The following is a 13033-nucleotide window of genomic DNA, read 5'->3' as shown; positions in this document are numbered from 1 at the left end:
TAATAATTACAGAAAACTTCTCCTCAATTAGTTTGAATTTCGTTGAGAGGAATTGGCTTAAGCCAAACTGATTCATGTACTTTTAACCAATGAAGAAACTTTCCCCAACAAAGCTATCATCCCAAACTTTGTGAACAACCATGGGTTTGCAATGCTAAATTAATAGTTTTCTATATAATTTATGTGCTAATTTCAATTTCAATTTCACTGTCAATCCCATCTGTTATTGCTTCAATTCTGAATTAACGAGGCAAGTTAGAGCTGGAAAATGTCAGATCATCTGAGGGCATCATTCTTTTCTAAGGTCATATAAAATGAAAGAGTACTTTTGTCATAATTCAACAATCCATCCCATTTTATAGAGTCATAACTTGTTAGAGCTGGAAGGTTTGTAAAATATCATCAAATCCAGATTTATAGGTAAGAAAACTGAGGTCCAAAGAGGTAAAATGATTCATCCAAGTTTTTGCAGCCATTGTTCCTTGTCCATTGTTTCTAGCTTTACAGGTCTGGATGTAACCTTTAACTCATCAGAATGCGACATTCTCCCACTCTTCACAGGCAGATTTAGGGACTCCTTACCTTTCAAACTCTCTCGCTGGACTAAAGAAGAACTTGAATTGCTTCACTTCTTCTTAACACTTATGGATTCCATTTACTCAAGGGCTTGCCATGTGCCAGTCATTGTGTTAATACCTTCACAAGCATTACTACGTTTAATCTCCATACAGATAGGAAAACTGAGGCTTTGAGGGGTGGTTACTTGCCCAAAGTAGCATAGCTATTAAGGTGGAAAGGCAGAGTTCAGAGACTTCGGGATTGTGCTCTTAGCCACTGTACTATGCTGCCTCCTTCTGCGGGTTTGAATGTCTCTGCCATGCTAACCTGCACTAGAAGCTTCGGAACTCACCTCTGAGCTCAGAGCTCCACCCTCCTCCAGGAGCCTTGTTTTATTAAAGAGGTTCCTGCCAACAAGCCTCTGAGCCAGAATCCCCTCTAGAGGTCCAAGAAATAGGATTCATTGTCTCTTTTGATTGCCCTTCTGAATTCTTGCCTAGCAAATCTGTCTGGCTCCCCAGCAAGAATTCTGACTTGGCATTTTTTGCCTATCTGCCTTCCCAAACTCCACAGCCTGAAGGCTGACACTGCTGCTCTGACCAGGGCCCAGGCAGAGCTGCTGGCTGGGAACATTCACTTATCGATAATTCAGGAAGCAAAGGAAGCACTGTAGGAAACGGGAATCACGACGGACAGGAGCCGGGTCATCAGCACTGTGCATGTCATGCTGAGGAATTTGGACAAGATCCTCCAGGTGATGGAAAACAGCTGAAGATTCATCAACAGGGGAGCAAAGGCCAGAGTTTGTGGGATTATCAGGGGCAGACAGATCTCTCTAGAAGTGTGGAGAATATTTGGAGAAAGATGAGGCTGAATGACCTCTCTATCCTGCTTTCCCTCTCTGAGTCTTTCACATTCTTCAGAGTAGAACCTAAGTTTATTTTCTAGACTGAAATCCCCTCTGCTACAGGGTCCACAGTGATCCCTCCCTGCTCTGAACTCCTCAAGCATGAAGGGCCCACGTGACTAATGTGTAAATTAACAATATGCTTCAATGTGACAACCCACAAACTTTTTACAATCTGTCTCGTAGAGGAGATATTTACATATAATAAATATTTGTATAATATAAATTTGTGTAATATAGTTTGATGAGTATAGATATATATATCACATATGTATTTGATATATATCATATATATATTTGGTATCTACATATATGATATATATATATTTGTCTAATCACCACCACAATCAAGATATAGAATATCTCCAGTGTGTCAAAAAGTTCTCTCATGTCCCCTTGCAATCAATCTTTCTTCACCCCTGGCCACAGGCAACAACTAATCTTATTTCTGACTCTAAAATTCTATTTCTTTCACCAAGTCATATAAATGGAATCATATATTATGAAGTCTTTTGTGTCTGGCTTCTTTGATTCATCCTAATACTTTTGAGACTCATCCATGTTATTTTGTCTATCTGTAATTCCTTTGCATTACTGAGTAATATTTCATTGGATAAATGAAACGTAATTTTTTAATCCATTCATCAATTGATAAGCATCTGGGTTCTTCTGGGTTTTTTTAAATTACAAATCTAGCTGCCATGAATATTTGCATACAGGTCTTTGTGTGGATATATTTTTTCTTCTTTTCTTTTGGATAAATACCTAGGAGTGGGATTCCTGGATTATATGGTATGCAGATGTTTAACTTTATTAGAAACTGCCAAGCTGTTTTCCAAGTGGTCGTACCATTTTATAATTCACCAGCAATGCCTGAGCGTTCTGGTTACTATACATCCTTGTCAGCACTTGGTAATGTTAATCTGTGGAATTTTAGCCAATATAGTGTATGTAAGTAGTAACTCAATTTGGTTTTAATTTGTATTTCCTTAATGACTAATAATATTAAGAACTTTTCATGTTGTTATTGATATTCTTATATCTTCTTCTGTGAAGCCAAATCTTTTGCACATTTTTAATTGCATCATCTTCTTCTTATTGAGTTGTGAATTTTTAAAAATGTGTCCTCTATAATATAACAATATGTGTTTGTAAATATTTTCTCCCAGTCTAGTGACTTACCTTTTCAACTTACCTGACAACAACTTTCAAAGAGCAGAAGTTTTAATTTTGATGAAGCTCAATTTATTTTTTTTCTTTAGTAATTCATGCCTTTGGATCTAAGAAATGTTTGCCTAACCCAAGGTCACAAAGATTTTCTCTTGTGTTTTCTTCTTGAAGTTTTACATTTTTAGTTCTTATGTTGAGATCTGTGATACATTTTGAGTTTATTTTCATGTATGGTACTAGGTAAAAGGAGGAATTCATTATTTGCATGTGAATATCCTATTATTTCAGTACCATTTATTGGAAAGACTATTCTTTTTCAAATTGAATTACCCTGGAACCTCTGTCCCAAATCAGTTGACCACATATTTCTTCTCTATTTCTGGACTTGTTATTCCATTACATTGATTTACATACCCCGCCTTACGCCAGTATTTCCTCGCATGTTTATGTTTTATTTAATGCTTGGACTGTTTGTTTGTTTGTTTTCTACTATGTTTCTGTGCAGCAAAGAGGTAACATAGCAGGCCTGACACTGCTATCCTTAGAAAAACCTGCTTGCAAGGTTGGCCCTTGGCTGGCACCTGGAAACTTGGATTTCAGGAGTGTTCCCACCCTTCCTAACTCATAAGACTGATTCACCATGCCTAAATTGTGCAAACAGTATAGTTATGCTCAACACCTGATTTCCTTCTAGAAGTCTGGAATTTTGGTATATACTAGGCAGACAGTGCGTACTGGACCAATCCCTAATGAAAATCTTGGGCACTGAGTCTCGAACGAGCTTCCCTGGTAGACATTTCACACGTGCTGTCAAAATTCATTACTGGAGAAGTTAAGCATGTCTTGGGTGACTTCACAGGAGAGAACTCTTAGAAGCTTATGCCTGCTATCCTCTTGACTTAGCCCATGTGCCTTTTCCTCTTGCTAATTTTACTTTGCATTCTTTTGCTGTAATAAACCATTGCTCTGAACGTGACTATATACTATGTCCTGTGAGTCCTCCTAGCAAATCACTGAACCTGGGAGTTGTTTAGGGACCCCTGACACAATGTGTGTCTTATCTCTCTGTCTAGATTATGAATTCTTTCTAGGACAGAGACCACGGCTTAATTCTCTTTAAATCCGCCCATGGTGTCTTAGACATGGCGGATACCTAATAGATGTTTATATTTTGAGTAAAGGACCTAGAGAGATATAATCTAGAGACTTTTATCAGGTCCTTAGTTAGAAAGAAAACTTAAATCTAGAGAAGTGTATTTGTGAACTATAGAGGGAACTACTAAATCATTACCGCTTTGTAATTATTTAGAAACAAACTTTGCATTTCCTTTGTATGCAGAGTACGTTTTCCCAGGAGTTGAAGAGAAACAGCAGTAGTAAGCTAAGCTTCTGCCTCACCCCATGATGGCCCCATAAAAGAAGTTACCAGTTACGGGGACACCAATCCATAAAAATCTCTGTTCAACAATTTCTGCCTGGTTGTTCGGAAATGTGCCTATCTTCCAAATAGCCAATACATTTTGAAAATAAATGACACTGCTCTCCCCCTGGGCTCACTCCAAGTTTTTCCCACTTCATCCAACCAATTAGCACACGGACTCGCCCAAAGTAACTGCTCTCTAAGAGACGGGGTTTCTAAAAATTAGTGCAAAGAGCAAGATAGACATTTTGCTCAGTTTGCAAAACCGTAAACCTGACATATACAATCTTAAAATGGAGGTGTCCTGTTGAGACATAGGCAGTTCACTTAGAGAAGACACTCCATTGTTAATCTCATCTCAAGGCTATTTTAATAAAATTTCTGACAGTGATGCACAAATGAGAAAAAGGCAAAAGAAAAACATCCTGTTGATTGCATAGCTAATGGAAATGGGTATCAAATCAGGGTACAGACAAGTCACTCTATATTTGGAACTTACCAGACATTGTTAATCATTTGTTAAGAATTACATATGTCAGGAAAATCCAAAATATCCTCTCTTGGCTACTCTTTCCTTCCTTTTTCTCTCTCTATTGGTCTTTAAGAAAAATTCAGTTTATCTATATCCTTAAGATAGCCCTGTGTCATGATCTAGAAGTTAAATGTGTTTCTCATAAATCATTATGAACTTTCGTCTTCCAAACAAGGAAGCTGCATTTGCCACAAACAAACAAACACATCCCAGAAGATTAGAGGTCAGTGCAGAATTCAGAAAAGCTGTATAAGGTTACGGTACATTTTAAGCACAGGAGGAAAAGTTCTTTCAAACTTATACAATTCATAGACCTAGCAAAATTTTAAATTTTTGTTTTAATTTAAAGCTTTGTAGCCATAGTTAATCCACGATGTAGAATAAAAGGTAAAGTTTTAAAAACTTACGGAATTAACAAAAGAAATGTTCATCTAATGGTGTAACTCAATTAAACAAATATGGAAAAAATTTCTTAAGAGTAAATATTGATTTTAAGATGGAAATAATAAATTTGACTCAAACACAATTTTTAAGTTAAATGCAAGCAAACTTTGCATTCCAAATCTGCTGCACCAACTGGCATAGAATTTAGTTAAAAAATAGTTTTGTGTCTGAGTAATAGTTCTACTCTGGGCTTTCCTAGAAGCACTGTTTAGCATCTCCCTTATATTTCAAATAATTATAGATGTTGTTATTCACATTTAAATTAGCAAATGTTTTCTATCCTGCAGGATTTCATGAAAATGCTTGGATTTTTTTAAAAAGAAATTTGTGCATTAGGGAAGCATGGCTGCATTAAGAATAATTGGAATTAAGTTAATTCTTTAACTATTTGCACCTAAAAATTAATGTAAGTTTTCATAAACGTATAGAATTGACTCTAAGCTACTGAACATTTTTACATAAATGTTGGCAAAGATATGTTGCATACAAAATTCATTTTTTCATGAAGCAGGAGGAAATTCCTTGTAGTGCAAAGCTAATAATCAATATCCTAGAAACATGAATAAAATTGAAAGTACAAAATTCATGCTATTTTAAGGCTTCCCTTTATTAAATTCTTTCATGGCACAGTTAGGGCATCACCCTGAAAAATTAAATCATCAATAATACTGTCTGCACTAAATAGTTTTCCTGAAAACTACTGAATTTATTCCTTTCGTGTCAGCTTTTCCTTCTCTACAAACTACTCAGCTATAAATCTAGTGTATTGAGGATTTCTGAGTTGTAAAATGCTGAGTCTTTCTTACTTTTTCAAATCAAAAGATAACCGTCTCGTCTAAGCATTTAAAATTTTTCAATATACAGTTTCTGAATCTGTGTTTAGAGCACCCTGCTTTCCCATTTGTTGACTATAAATAAGACACACAAGGCCTGTGCAGGATTTCCCAATATCCAGCGTCCCTGAGCTCAGGACTCCTGCCACATGAGGTCAAATGCCGCCCACTAGACTCGAGCAAGTCTGTGTACTAAAGGCCCTGCTGAGAGGATGAAAATCCCAGCCGGAAGAAGGTCGCATTCATTTTAGTTTTAAAGATTCTCCCTGTTTCATTTGAATGAGCTGAATTCCACAGGAACCCCTCACAGACATGAAATTATTGTCTTTTGGTGGATTATTTTCTTCCTCAGGAAGTGTAGAAAAAAAATATGACAAAAGGGAAGGATAATATGCTCTTAATGAAGACGGATCTAGAAAACGTTTCTGCTTAATTGAGTAGCAGTTTCTTCATCCGGGAGTTCAGAGTTGACCTCAAAGGGAAGGTGGCTGTCTTCCTTCTAGATTGGAACATCCTGACCGGGGTGAGATGTTCGCAAGAGAGACTGGTGGCTATTGCTGATGTTGCTGTGAATTTTAAGTCAGTAATGTGAAGTTTTATTAACTAGTGTTGGGTTATAAACTGCTTTTTTTTTTGGCTCTATTTATCAAAATAGAAATAGTTTTATTTTTTCTGATTATTAAAGTAATCCATGCTTCCTGTGGAAAATTCAGTTCAAATAAGAAACAAAAAAATTGCCTATAATCTCATTACTGAAAAATAAGCATTAATAACTAGCACCTTATTTTTTCATGTTTTTGTGCATGGGCACACATGTTTAGAAAAAATAAGACAGAACTGTACAGATGGCTTTGTAATTTAATAATTTTTCATTAAACATAGTAACATAGTATAGTCTTCTTTCTATATCACATATATTAAAATAAAATATATAAATATATAAAATTTTATATGTACATAAAACATGTATTATATTATAAATATATATTACATAAAATATATAAATAAATATATAAAATTTTACATATATATAATGGTTTTTAAATTTGTATGAATGTGCTGTAATTTATTTATTCAATCTCCCAGTGATATGCATTTATTATTCCCAATTATTAATTAAACAATGCTGCAATGAACATTCTGGTGCAATTAGCTTTGCATGTTAGTCCTGTTATTTCTTTAAAACAAATTCCTAGGAACAGAATTCCTGGATCAAATGATATGCACATTTTCAAGCCTTTTGTCTTAAAGAAATTGTCTTTCAGAAAAGTTGCAACAATTTTTATTCCCACCAGCCGTTTAGAAGAGTGCTTATTTTTCTGTTTCCTCTCTTTAGCTGGGAATGTCATTAGTTTTCTTCATTTTTTTTAAATCAGTGCCAATGTAATAGGAAAAATTCAAATTTCGTTTTTGCTGTAATTTGCATTTCTTTGGTTATTATTGAGATTGGCTATCATTTCATATGTTCTTTCTTCTTTTATTGATTATTCACGTCCTTTGCCTATATTTCCCTTTGGGTCGTTCATTCTCTTAATTTATTGGAGTGCTATTTGTCAATGATATTAGCTCTTTGTGTATCCTATGTGTCGCAATTACTTTTCCTAATTTGTCCTTTTTCTTTGACCTTGACTTCTTTTAAGAGCTATTTTGTAAGCTGCTTCTAAGTCATTTCTGAATGAGGTGGTAGACAGATGGGTGGACATGCAGAAGCGCACAGAATTAGTAAAGAGCAGTAATTTGAATCTAGGTCTGTCTTTTTGCAAGGTTCTTTTTTTTACACTCTATTTTCCCCCAAGTTTGATTGTCTTGAATTTGGCCTACTAATACATGTTTCCCACAAATACAGAACAGTATGTGAAAACGTGGCCCTCTTACTCTCTCAAGACAATTCTATTCTCATCCATACTTCTCTGGAGTTCTGGATCATAATAAATAATGTAATTTCTCTGCACATTCCACAAGATCAAAACCAAACTGGCTGAAGCCGAGCTACTTTCATCATCATGCAGTGGTGGTCTCCTTCCTATGCACAGCAGCACTAAATCCTGTAATACCAGCTGTGGGAAGGTGTAATTCCCAACTTCAGGGATCTCTCAATCCAATTAACGTATTTGTGGATCTACCCATATGCACTGCCTTAGTTTTCATAAAGATACAAAATAACTCTAGAACTCACTCAGCAATTGCTCTTGTTATTATCCGTTCAACAAATATTTCCACAAAACTTCTATTTTGTGGTGATAGTAAGCTAATATTTACCGTACGTCAGACATTCTTCTAAGCCCTTTATGTTTGTTACTCATTTAATCCTCACAACTCTAAGCTGTAGGTGCTATTATGATCCTCCTTTTACAGATGAGGACATTTTGAGGCAGAGAGAGGTTATATAACTTGCCCAAGATTGCAGTTTATAAGTGAAGGAGACGTAAAGGACTCAGGTTGTCTGGTTCCTAAGCCTGTGCTGTTTGCCGCTGGCCTGGGCGCCTCCCGGCACACTGTGCCTGCACAGCATGAAGTACTGGATGCAGAATTAAGATACATAGACGTATAGGGACTCACCATACGGTGGTGGAGGGGGCAGCAACCAAATGGCAGGCAGGCCCCCCAGCCTGGATTTTGGAAACCATAGAATTCAGAAAACCTCTTCTAGAGAAGAGGTGCCAAAGGAAATTAATGGAGAAATGTGGGCTTTATAATCAGAAGGCAACTTATTAATGCTGAAAACTAAAATAAAATTTACAAGTGAAACTTGTCTTTCCAAGTCTTCTCGTCTCATGGGGTTACAATTTCCTTTAACGCCCCAAAGAAAGTGGTTCAGGGGCCGGCCCGGTGGCGCAAGCGGTTAAGTGTGCGTGCTCCGCTGCAGTGGCCCAGGGTTCGCTGGTTCGGATCCCGGGCGCACACCAACGCACCACTTGTCAAGCCGTGCTGTGGCAGCATCCCATATAAAGTGGAGGAAGATGGGCATGGATGTTAGCCCAGGGCCAGTCTTCCTCAGCAAAAAAAAAAAAAAAAAAAGAGGAGGATTGGCAGATGTTAGCTCAGGGCCCATCTTCCTCACAAAAAAGAAAATGGTTCAAGCCCTTATCCCCCATGCTATGGGGAGGACAGGGCCTCAACATTTTTTAAAGATTTCTGAAGTGCTTGTATTCTTCTGATTACCACTTGTTCCAAATTTCTTTTCCTGACTCACCTCCCATAACTGCTGGCGTTGTTTCAGTGTTTCCCCGTCCTTCCCTTGACATTTCCCAAAGAACCCCTATCCAAGCCCACTGCACATAATCACCTTGTACTGAGGGCTGACTATAAGTGAGGGGAAAGGAAACTTAAAATTAAATTTTAGACTTCATGGTCCTAATATTCCACAGCCTGGAATTTCTCATGGGCCGTCTGTCTCCTTAGGCTCCAACTTCTGCAAAGTAAGAGTCTTCTAGTCTCTGCAGAGTCCCTTCTCCTGTCTCTTCCCTTTTTCCTGGCACACCACACCCAAGTGGCCAGCATTCAACACCCAAATCCCTGTTATCTCATACTAAGAAGAAACCTGGCTCTCTCTTTGTCCCCTGTCCACATGTCTCCTACAGACCATGCTGGGCATGGTGGGGGAAGAGGGTGAGTGCTTATCTTACAACCACCGAGAAATTTTCTCAATCAGAAGGGTTAGTTCCCTTCCTAAGAATTGCATCTTTCTGAAGTAACTGCCTTAAAATATAGCCATCTATAAAAACAATCAGTTTTGTCTTTTACACAAATACTTTGAGGAGGTAGTATTCAAATTATAGGAATAACATTTTTCATCACAGGATTTCTGCTGTCCTTAGCTGTTTCTAGACCATAATGCATCTGAAGCTAGCAGAAAAGAGAGTCTGTCACCTTGCATTGGGGTATCAATCTGGGAGGAAGATGAAGACATCTGGCATGTAATTCAATGAAAAAACAAGATTCTGCAAGCCATTCCTTAGTTGATGCCTATGACAAAAGTCTATAATTTGTTGGTTTGGAGCTCAGGCTACATTCTTATCAAATAAACAGCAGTTAGATCTCAGATTATCCCACAAAGGCCTATTTAATCCCCATTGTAGCTGAAAGATGGTAGCAGTGACACTGGCCTGCGTTTGGGGTGCCAGGAGTAGGGGACTATGTGGCGTAGGAGAGAGAGGAAACAGAAAGATTAATTTATTTCCACTCATAACCCCAGAGAGCTACAATCTTTGAGAGTTGCTAATTCTTCATCTATACTCTTCTTCCATCCCTTCACCTCTCTCCTTAGGCAAGTCCCTCTCATGTCCTTCTCCATGGCATCCGCCCAGCCTTTGCCTCACCACAAAATGTGCTCATGAGCAATTCCTTCCTTCACGCAAAACTCCATTCTCTCAGTGCAGACAGCCTCAGCCAAGTGCCAAGGACAACTAACTGCATCAGTTAATGCACAGGGAGCAACAACTGCTAACACTGTCATCCTTCCAATGAGTATTTTCCTTTTTAAAGTAATATTTAAATACTTTCAAACACATTTCGATGTGGTAGAATTTCAAGTTTCAGCACAAATAAAAAAAAATTTCAAGAATGTAGAAGGAAATATTTTCCAGAAAAATGGAGGAAGAGGAGAGTAGAAGAGAGAAAATGAATGAGTAGTGAATGTCTGAGATTTGTTCCTGGAGTGAACTGGAAACATATTAAAAGTATCCAGTTTTTCTGTTTATTTGTTTGTTTCTTTTACTCTGGTTCCCTTAGGGGAGGCAGCAATTCTTTGGACAGTAGAGATGGTTGTTTCAGAATGTGATTCTTGCTTAGATGTTTTAGAAGCAAGTCCACTGTCTAAATTAAAGTATACCTTTTCCCTAACAATGGCAAAAGCTAAAAGGTATTTACATAATTATTTCAATGTACCATTGAATCGTGATTGTCATTTTCCACCTACTTCCCTGTATTTATGGTACACAACATACCTGTGTATAATGTAAGCGTGGTGAGGTAAAAATAACAAGGAGCCCTGGATCGTAAATCACGAATCCTGCTTTTGCCCTGGATGTGCCCATCATTAAGAAGCTACCAAGTAAAGGAGATAACGCTAGATGGTTTCTAAGATTTATTTTGGCCCGAAAGCCACTTTCTACTTGATCAGTCTATCAACAGCCCAAACCATGGCCAAGGTGTACTTTCAGTTCCCCCTTTTAAACTGACTTACTCATTTCCTCAGCTGCAGGGAATGCTGCCAGCTGAACCCCATCCTGAAATGACCCTCTGCCAAAGGAAAGTGCCTGTCCCTGGGGGCATCCTAATTCTAATGACCGCCAATGTAGGCGTGTAAAGTCTGACCTCATGCGTCAATTCAGGACAACCCTTAAAGGCCCAGCCCAGCTCCAAAGCTTGCTGTGGGATGAGCTGAGGCCTTCCTTGCCACTGTATCTTAGTTTAACTTCTGCCAAACCCTGCTGTCTTCACTTCCTCACAGGTGTTGTTACTGACAGCACTATAATAAACCTCCTGAATGCCAGTCTCCCTCTCAGAGTCTGTTTCCCAGGGAACCCAGTCCAAGAAGGTTGGTGCCAGGAGTGCTCCAAGGAAACAAAACCTAAAATGAGATTTTGGAGGTGGATCCTATGCCAAGTGGCAGGCAAGGGGGACCCCATCAGTGTGACATATAGAGTACTAATAGATATTCCATGGCATGCTATCGCAGTACAATTGTTACAACTTTCACTGGTGGCAAACTGGGATGGAACACCTTCGGAAGGGGAGTGCTACCCGGGTGCAATATCACAGATGAGAAAAATTTCAAGGAAAGTGGTAATTATAAGAACAATGAAATCTGAACATCCTTGTTGAGTGCCGTCTATGCATTGGAAAGGGACAAAGAAAGTCTGAGCATGATTAATCACCAATTTAAGGCAAAGTGTGAAAATCAAAGGGCCTATTGGCAACATATAAAGACTCTGATCTCTAGAAGGGGAGAAAAGGCTGAGCCTTTGGTCCAGAATTTAATTATAAGGGCAATGGAGCACCAGGGAAAGTTGAAGTCTCATTTCCAGCCAGTGCCAGGCCAAGGTCAGGGCAATGGTTAGAAGGAGATGGGTCCTGAGACTGCAATAGGAATATCTGGATTCAGGCACTTAAGAAATGTGAAATCCCAGAGTCTCTTGAACCCTCTGGACCTATGGAAGTGGTTTACTTCCCCCTTTGCAAGGCTAGGACTTCCCCTTTAGCTAAAAACAATACAAAGGCCTCTGCTAGCAAGAAACACATCCTACCCCTCCCCCAAATCTGAATTCACCACTCCTCCTCTCCTTGTCACCAAAACAATAACTTTGGTCATGTCACAACATTACCAAGCTGGGGACAAGCTGGGCCTGCTAAGGGAGAAAAGGGAGGATATGTTGAAGGAGCTGCAGGACCTAGTCAACATGTGCCAGTAGGAGCTAGAAGAGTCTGTATGGCACTGGATCCTGAAGGTGTTGGGTCAATGTAGGGGAGAGGTACAGAACATAAACTTCAATAAAGGAGAGTTCATCATTAAGGGAACATTCTCCTGTACTACGGGCTTTAACATCCTAGCAAGAACCTCAGAAAATCAGGATAACATGCTGCTAGAATAGCTCTTAGAAGCTTGGAGAAAGTGATGGCCCACACTAAATAAAGTAGCAATTTGAGAACTACTGTTGTGGATGGTAGAACAAATGAAACAAATGTCTCAGAGAAATGTGCATAGTAAGTGGATATTCTATGTAAGGCCTGAAAACCAATCAGCTGGTTATATTCCATCAGAAGTCCTGGAGGTCATCCCATTTACCAAAAGAATAAGAAATGTATTTGTAAGAAGGACACTAGCATCACTGAGAAGTTCACTGCTGATTGGTTGTAGGAAATGCTGTTAACAGGATTGGGCTCCACGATAGCAACATGGATTGTAGCAGAAGTTTCCATTGCTGCCCCGGGGATCTTTAAAAATTATCAATGCCTGGCTCCCACCCCAGATATTGTGATTTAACTGGGATGGGTTACAAACTGGGCATCAGCATTTTTAAAATCTTACCAGGTGATTCTAATATGCAGCAGAGTTTGGAAACCGTTGGATTATAGGTTATTAAATAATAGAGGTCAAATGCCAGTGCATAACCATAAAAATCAAGGTGAGTACAATTATCTAATGAGCAGCAGGGTTAGAGTAGTAT

The sequence above is a fragment of the Ceratotherium simum genome, chromosome 9, assembly GCF_057802395.1.
Source record: "Ceratotherium simum simum isolate JZ-2026a chromosome 9, ASM5780239v1, whole genome shotgun sequence".
NCBI classification, from domain to species: Eukaryota; Metazoa; Chordata; class Mammalia; order Perissodactyla; family Rhinocerotidae; genus Ceratotherium; species Ceratotherium simum.
The sequence above is the reverse complement of the archived record's forward strand: the minus strand, read 5'-3'. Positions refer to the sequence as shown.